Here is an 8,703-nt window from a genome sequence, read left to right as displayed (position 1 = left end):
CTACTTTACCTGCTTCCTGAGAAATCTGTATGCAGGTCAAGGAGCAACAGTTAGAATTGGATATGGAACAATGGACTCATTCAAAATTGGGAAAGGAGTATGTCAAGGCTGTATATTGTCACCATGCTTATTTAACTTATATGCAGATCACATCATGGAAAATGCCAGGCAGGATGAATCACAAGTTGAAATCAAGATGGCTGGGACCTGGTGTGATTCTATCCTGCATGACTGCTTGTTCGAACAGTAGTCATTTAATTCCATCCAGCTTCTCTCCCACTTAAATGAGTGTCGCCAACCCATGGAGGATTCAGTGGAGATGGACATGAGCACCCTGAGGCACCAGACTATCTTTTCAGTTGTGAACTAAAGGTTGACAGAGATTATCACTTCAAGGTGGATAATGGTGAAAATGAGCACCAGTTATCTTTAAGAATGGTCAGTTTAGGGGCTGGAGCAAAGGATGAATTATGCATTGTTGAAGCAGAGGCAATGAATTATGAAGGCAGTCCAATTAAAGTAACACTGGCAACTTTGAAAACGTCTATATAGCCAACAGTTTCCCTTGAGGGCTTTGAAATTATACCACCTGTGGTCTTACAGTTGAAGTGTGGTTCAGGGACTGTGCATATCAGTGGACAGCTGGTGCTGACCAGGACTGACCAGGACTTAGTAGCTGTGGAGGAAGATGCACAGTCAGAAGATGAAGAGAAGGAGGATGTGAAACGCCTAAGTATATTTGGAAAGTGTTCTGTGGTAGCAAGATTCCCCAGAAAAAAGTAAAGCTTGCTGCTGATGAAGATGAAGAAGATGATGATGATGACAATTTTGATGAGGAAGTTGAGCTCCAGTAAAGAAATCTGTATGAGATACTCGAGCCAAAAATGCACAAAAGTTGAACCAGAATGGAAAAGACTCAAAACTGTCAACACCAAGATCAAAAGGTCAAGAATCCTTCAAAAAAACAGGAAAAAGCACCTAAAACACTGCAAGGACCCAGCTCTGCAGAAGACATTAGAGCAAAAATGCAAGGAAATATAGAAAGAGGTGGTTCCCTTCCCAAAGTGGAAGCCAAGTTTATCAGTTATGTGAAGAATTGTTTCCAGATGACTGACCAGGAGGCTAGTCAAGATCTCTGGCAGTGGAAGAAGTCTCTTTAAGAAAATAGTTTAAACAGTTTGTTAAAAATTTTCCATCTTATTTCATTTCTGTAACAGTTGATATCTGGCTGTCCTTTTTATAATGAAGAATGAGAACTTTCCCTATCATGTCTGATAAATGTTGTCCAAGTTCCATTGCCAAGAATGTGTTGTCCAAAACGCCTGTTTAGTTTTTAAAGATGGAATTCCACCCTTTGCTTGGTTTTAAGTATGTATGGAATGTTATGATAGGATTAGTAGTAGTGGTGGTCAGACAGATGAAATGGTGGGGAGACAAAAATCTACGTGTGAAATAAACTCAGTATTTTGATTTAAAAAAAAGATTGCTGGGAGAATATCAACAGCCTCAGAAATGCAGATGATATCACCCTAATGGCAGAAAGTGAAGAGGAACTAAAGAGCCTCTTGAAGGTGAAAAAAGAGAGTGAAAAACCTGGCTTAAAACTCAGCATTCAAAAAACTAACATCGTGGCTTCTGGTCCCATCATTTCATGATAATGGGGAAAAAATGCAAACAGTGACAGACTTTATTTTCTTAGGGTTCAAAATCACTGTGGATGGTGACTGCAGCCAAGAAATTAAAAGATACTTGCTCCTTGGAAGAAAAGCTTTAACAAACCTAGACAGCATATGAAAAAGCAGAGACATCACTTTACCGACAAAGGTCCATATAATCAAAGCTATGGTTTCTCTAGTAGTAATGTACAAATGTGAGAGTTGTACCATAACTCTGGTGCTGGAGAAGACTCTTCAGAGTCCCTTAGACTGCAAGAAGATCAAACCAGTTAATCCTAAGGGAAATCAACCCTGAATATTTGTTGGAAATATTGATACTGAAGTATTTTCTATTCCTCCAATATTTAGCTGACACGACTTAGCGATTAGACCGCAACAGTCTTATGGAAGGTTTCCTGTGGATGCCAGGGCTGCGTAACCTCAGGCTAAACAACTAACAGAGAGGAAGAGTGCAGCTCCACCTATCAGTAGATAATCGGATTAAAGTTTTACTGAGCAGGACTCTGCCTACCAGAACGAGTTTCAGTTTTTCCCAGCACCAGAACTGATGCTGAAGCTGAAGCTCCAATACTTTGGCCACCTGATGCAAAGAGCCAACTCATTAGAAAAGACCCTGTCACTGGAAAAGATTGAAGGCAGGAGGAGAAGGGCATGACAGAGGATGAGATGGTTGGATGGCATCACCGACTCAATGGACATGAGTTTGAGCAAACTATGGGAGATGGTCGGAGAAGGCAATGGCACTCCACTCCAGTACTCTTGCCTGGAAAATCCCATGGACGGCGGAGCCTGGTGGGCTGCAGTCCATGGGGTTGCACAGAGTTGGACATGACTGAGCGACTTCACTTTCACTTTTCACTTTCATGCATTGGAGAAGGAAATGGCAACCCACTCCAGTGTTCTTGCCTGGAGAATCCCAAGGACGAGGGAGCCTGGTAGGCTGCCGTGTATGGGCTCGCACAGAGTCGGACCCGACTGAAGTGACTTAGCAGTAGCAGTAGCAGTATGGGAGATGGTGCAGGACAGGGAAGCCTGGCCTGGTGCAGTCCATGTAGTCACAAAGAGTCAGACTCAACTGAGCAACTAAACAACAGCAGTCCCTCTCATCAGCCTCATCCACCAGAGGGCAGACAGAAGAGGCAAGAAGAACTACAGTCCCGCAGCCTCCAGAATGAAAACCACAACCACAGAAAGTTAATCGAAATGAAAATGCAGAGGACTATCTCCCAGATGAAAGAACAGCATAAAATCCCAGAAAAGTAACTAAATGAAGTGGAGATAGGCAATCTTTCAGAAAAAGAATTCAAAATAATAGGGCAGATGACCCAGGATCTTGGGGGAAAAAATGGAGAAGGTGCCATAAATGTTTATCAAAGACCTAGAAGAAGTAAAGAATAAACAGAGCTGAACAATACACTAGAAGGATTCAATAGCACAATAACTGAGGCAGGAGAATAGACAGGTAACCTAGAAGGTAGTATGGTGGAAATCACTGCTGCAAAACAAAATATAGAAAAAAGAATGAAAAAAAAATTGTACTCTGGGACAACATTAAAGTCTCCAATATTCACATTACAAAGGTCCCAGAAGGAGAAGAGAGAAAGGTCTTGAGAAAATATTTGAAGAGAAAATAGCTGAAGATTTCCCCACCATGGGAAAAGAAATAGTCAACGAAGTCCAGGAAGTGCAGAGTCCCCGGCAGGGGAAACCCACACACACATTGAGACACCCAGTTATCAAACTGACAAAAATTAAAGACGAAGATAAAATGTTAAAAGCAACAGGGAAACACAATAAATAACATACAAGGGAATTCTCATAAGATTATCTATTTGTAAATTTTTTGATGATAGCCATTCTGATCAGTGGGAGGCAGTACTTCATTGTAGTTTTGATTTGCATTCCTCTAATAATAAGCTATGTTGATCATTTTTGCATGTGTTTATGGATGTCTTCTTTGGACAAATATCTATTAAGGCCTTCTGCCCATTTTTTGTTTGGGTTGTTTTTCTCATGCTGAGCTGCATGAACTACTTACATATTTTGGAGATTAATCCTTTGTCAGTTGCTCATTCACAATTATTTCCTCCCATTCTGAGGGTTCTTTTCATCTTGTTTATGGTTTCCTTGGCTATCTAAAAGCTTTTGAGTTTAGTTACCTACCGTTTATTCTCATTACTCTAGAAGGTGGGTCATAGAGGATCTTGCTGTGACTTATGTTAAAACGTGTTCTGCCTATGCTTTCCTCTAAGAGTTGTATAGTATCCTTGTGTGCTCAGTTGCTTCAGTCGTGTCTAACTCTCTGTGACTTTATGGACTGCACCCCACCAAGCTCCTCTGTTTGTGAGATTCTCCAGGCAAGAATACTGGAGTGAGTTGCCACGCCCTTCTCCAGAGAATCTTCCCAACCCAGGGATCAAACTCACACCTCCTGTGTCCTCTGAACTGCAGGCAGATTCTTTACTCACTGAGCCACCTGGGAAGCCATTTAGGTCTTTAATCAATTTTGAGTTTATCTTTGTGTGGTGTTAGGGAGTATTCTCATTTCATTCTTTTTCATGTAGCTGTCCAGTTTTCCTAGCACCACTTCTTGAAGAGGTTGTCTTTTCTCCATTTTATATTCTTGCCTCCTTTGCCAAAGATAAGGTGCTCATAGGTGTGTAGGTTTATCTCTGGGCTTTCTGTCTTGTTCCATTGGTTTATATTTCTGTTTTTTTTGTTAGTACCATACACTGTCTTGGGAGAAGGCAATGGCAACCCACTCTAGTACTCTTGCCTGGAAAATCCCATGGGCAGAGGAGCCTGGTAGGCTGCAGTCCATGGGGAGGCGAAGAGTCGGACATGACTGAATGACTTCACTTTCACTTTTCACTTTCATGCATTGGAGAAGGAAATGGCAACCCACTCCAGTGTTCTTCCCTGGAGAATCCCAGGGACGGGGAAGCTTGATGGGCTGCCTTCTATGGGGTCGCACAGAGTCGGACACAACTGAAGCAACTTAGCAGCAGCAGCAGCAGCATACTGTCTTGATGACTGTAGTTTTGTGAAAGTGAAAGTCGCTCAGTCCTGTCTGACTCTTTGCGACCCCATGGACTGTAGTCCATGGAATTCTCCAGGCTAGATACTGGAATGTGAACCCAGGTCTCCCGCATTGCAGGTGGATTTTTTACCAGCTGAGCCACAGGAAAGCCCTTGTGGTAATTTTATAGTACAGTCTGAAATAAGGAAGGTTGATTCCTCCAGCTTCATTCTTCTTTCTTAAGATTGCTTTGGCTATTCTGGGGTCTTTTATGTTACCATACGAATTGTGACCTTTTTTGTTCTAGTTCTGTGAAAAAATGGCACTGACAGTTTGATGAGGATTGCCTTAAATCTGTAGATTGCTTTGTAATATTGTCATATTCATGATATTGGTTCTTCTGATCCAAGAGCATGATATATCTTCCATCTGTTAATGTTGTCTTTTATTTTTTTTTCGTCAGTGTCTTATAGTTTTCTGTATACATCTCTTTTGTCTCCTTCAGTTCAGTTCAGTTCAGTCACTCAGTCATGCCCAACTCTTTGCGACCCCATGAACTGCAGCATGCCAGGCCTCCCTGTCCATCACCAACTCCTGGAGTCCACACAAACCCAGGTCCATTGAGTCACCTTAGGTAGGTTTATTCCTAGGTATTTTATTATTTCACATGTGCATATTCTTCTAACTACAACCACAACAAGATACAGAACTATTTTACCAACATAAAGATTTCCCTCTTGCTATGCCTCTTTAGTCACTTCTGCCCCACTCCCTACCTCCCAACATCTCCAAGTCCTATCAATCAGTAATCTGTTTTCTATCACTATAATTTTCATGTGAATGAAATCATGAAGTATGTGACCTTTTGATAATGACGTTTTCACTCAGCGTAACTCCCTGAGGTATATCCAAGTTATATCCTGCATCAGTAGCTCATTTATTTTTAGTGCTGAGTAGCATTCTATGGCTTGGTGGTACTACTATCTGTTTAACCATTCACCTGTTGAAGGGCATTTCAGTTGCTTCCTGTTTTTTTGGCTGTTATAAATAAGACTGCTTTGAACATTTGTGTACAGGTTTTTGTGTAAATATCAGTTTTCATTGCTCTGGGATAAATGCCTAAGAATGTAATTGTTGGGTCATATAGTAACTGCATGTTTGGTTCTGTAAAAAAAAATTGCTAGACTCTTTCTTAAATGGCTGTAGCATTTACATTCCTGCTAGCCATGAACACGTGATCTTGTTTCTCGTCATCCTCACTAGCATTTGCTGTTATCACTGCCTTTTATTTTAGCTATTCTGAAAAGCTTGTGGTGATATCTCATCGTGATTTTAATTTGCACTTCAACAACACTGAAAGTCTTGTCTTCAACAACAATGTCTTGTCATGCCATTGGCTCATTTTCTGATTGGATTGTTTTCTTTTTCATCATTGAGTTTTGAGAGTTCTCTATACATCCTAGATACAAGCCCTTTGTCAGAGATGTGGATTGCAAATATTTTTTTTCTGTTTGTAGCTTGTCTCTACATTGTCTTAACAAGGCCTTTTGCAGAATAAGTTTTTAATTTTGATGAGGTCCAATTTAATATTTTCCTACATGTCATTTTTGAGAACTTTTCACTAAGCACTAATCTTAAAGGTTTTCTCCTATGTTTTCTTATAAAGTTTTATAGTTTTAAGTGCTACATTTAAATCTATGACTCATTTAAAATTGATTTTTGTGTAACGTGAACAATTTTTCAAATAAATTGTATTATTCTTCTACTAATAAATTGTATATACTCATGGTAGAAAAATCAGCAAATGTCTGACATTAGGACAAACAAAATTTAAATGTTTCATAATCCTACCACTTATAGAAAATCAGTTATATTTAGTATATGTCTTCCCAGCTTTTTAAAATTCTTTACACACATACACACACACATATATATAACATAAATATATATACTTAGGTTCCTTCCAATTCCTTTTAAAGATGAGGGAAAATTTCAAAATGAAACTTAAAGGTTAGATGAAATTTCATTCTCTTTCTTATTTGTCCTTTGATTGGCTAGCTTTACAGATGAGAAAACTAAAGCTTAGAGAGAATAGACAGCTTGCCTTCTGAAAAGTCCAGTCAGGACTTGCACTCAGCTCAACCTGACCACCAGTCATCATTTGCTATGCTATACTTCACACAAGGCTGAATTACCAAAAAAGAAAGAAAGAGAAAAAGAAAAAAAAAAGCCAACAGCTAAGAAAGAGGAAAGCAGAGGCAAAATTATTTGTTCAAGGTAGTTTGGTGAGCCAAGCTGTAATTAATATGGAGGTAGGCTATATCCTAACAGCCTGGCCTGGAGGTCTAGAAAAGACACCCAGGGAGAAATGAATACTTTCAAAAACAACAAATTAAGCATAGAGGGTCAAAATATTATACAAATACTAAGATAGAACTTAAATGTGGCTGAAGAGTTTTTATTATTAAAATAGATTATTTTCCACAGGAGTCACAACAGAAAAATGAGCAGTGGAAATTTCTAGAATAAAAAATATAAAAAACAGCTATAAAAGATATTTTGGGAACAATTAGGGGAAATTCAAATGTGGACTGGCATCTGATGACAAGTTAATGTTGATTTTTCTCAGGTGTGACATGGAGTAGTGTAATTATGTATGCAACTTTCAAACGGGTGGGGGACTGAGCAAGCTCTGATTACGTCTAGAGAGAAAGAGAAAATGTGGCAAAATATTAACCTATGTAGTATGTAGGTAGAAAGGACGCCGGTGTTCTTTGTGTCATTATTTTACTTATTTCAGGTTACTTTCAAAATAAAAGGTACGTGTTGGGGTGGGAAGAATTTCCTGACTCCTTTTTATAGTGAAACTTGCCTGAGTCATCGTGAGCAGTGAGCCCCTTCTAGGTGACATCGGTCATTTTAATCATTTTGAGTATTCGGGGAGATTTTTTTTTTTAACCCTGGGCATTGGAAGACCCGGCACTTGTGGCAGCACCAGAGTTTTCTTTTGGGATCATTTAGTGCTGTCTGCCCCGTTCTTCCTTTCTTAATTAAGGTATCGTAGGTATAGGACAGTGATTCACAGACAGCTGGCACTCGTTAACCAGAATAATCCTCACCTCTGGTAATTACGTTCTCCTAAACAGAAAGGTAGCCAATATTGTATTTTTGGTGTCAAGTTGAAAGAAAAAAGAAAAAGTTGTTTTCCCTGACCGGGAATCGAACCCGGGCCGCGGCGGTGAGAGCGCCGAATCCTAACCACTAGACCACCAGGGAACACATAAGAGAGCCCTCTACAGTAAGCTAGACAAACTGTAAAAGATGTGACGTAAACTGGGTTGCTGAATGCGGTTGTTTGAACCTCCGGTATTTAAACAGCCTCCCTGTTTCACCTGAACGGTCTCTCGGCCGCTGCAAACAGATAATAGAGAACCGAAGCAACGTAAAGTCTGAATACGGCAGCCGTCTCAGAAACAAAACGAAACAAAACCACCAGCCGTAACGGGAAATGTTCTTGAATACGTTCGCGAGAGGTTGCAAAAACGCGCCTGTCAGAAGTGGGATTCGAACCCACGCCTCCATTCGGAGACCAGAATGCCCTCGGGGAAGGTAGACACCTTGAGTCTGGCGCCTTAGACCACTCGGCCATCCTGACACGCTGGTAGAAACGTGCTCCTGAATGGCCTGCTTTCTGCGACAGCCTGATGCGTTGCTCCGCTTTACTGGGCAGGCTGTCGGCGGATCCACCAGGTCAGGGCGGAGGAGAACCTTGCGCTGGGCGCCTGCGGCCGGCTGCGGAGGAGCGCTTGGAAAATGCCGGGTTTGCAGTTCCTGCCTACTGCCTAGCCCCTCTGGTTGGCAGGAAAATCGAGTCAGGAAGCAAGGACAATCCCGCTAGATAACCAAAGGGTTTAGTGACCACCCGGCCCAGCAAAGGAAGGAAACTATAGTAGCAAAAGCAGAAAGAAAGTGCCAGGTTTCTGTCCACGGGGCGACCCGCCACTGCCA

The 8,703-nt window shown here is 41.0% G+C and overlaps 2 non-coding genes and 1 pseudogene across 2 annotated transcripts; 1 reads left to right on the top strand and 2 right to left on the bottom strand.

Annotated features, from left to right (window-relative positions):
* The first annotated feature begins 301 nt into the window (after positions 1–301).
* LOC138085987 (nucleophosmin-like) lies at positions 302–1,160 on the top strand (annotated as a pseudogene).
* Positions 1,161–7,899: 6,739 nt separating this feature from the next.
* TRNAE-CUC (transfer RNA glutamic acid (anticodon CUC)) lies at positions 7,900–7,971 on the bottom strand. The gene has a single exon. It is a non-coding gene; the product is annotated as a tRNA-Glu (tRNA).
* A 273-nt stretch (positions 7,972–8,244) lies between these two features.
* Positions 8,245–8,350, bottom strand: TRNAL-CAA (transfer RNA leucine (anticodon CAA)). The gene is made up of 2 exons: positions 8,313–8,350; positions 8,245–8,290 (listed from the first exon to the last, which is right to left on the bottom strand). It is a non-coding gene; the product is annotated as a tRNA-Leu (tRNA).
* Positions 8,351–8,703: the final 353 nt, after the last annotated feature.

This window comes from Capricornis sumatraensis, chromosome 9 (assembly GCF_032405125.1).
Source record: "Capricornis sumatraensis isolate serow.1 chromosome 9, serow.2, whole genome shotgun sequence".
NCBI classification, from domain to species: domain Eukaryota; kingdom Metazoa; phylum Chordata; class Mammalia; order Artiodactyla; family Bovidae; genus Capricornis; species Capricornis sumatraensis.
The sequence above is the reverse complement of the archived record's forward strand: the minus strand, read 5'-3'. Positions and strand labels throughout refer to the sequence as shown.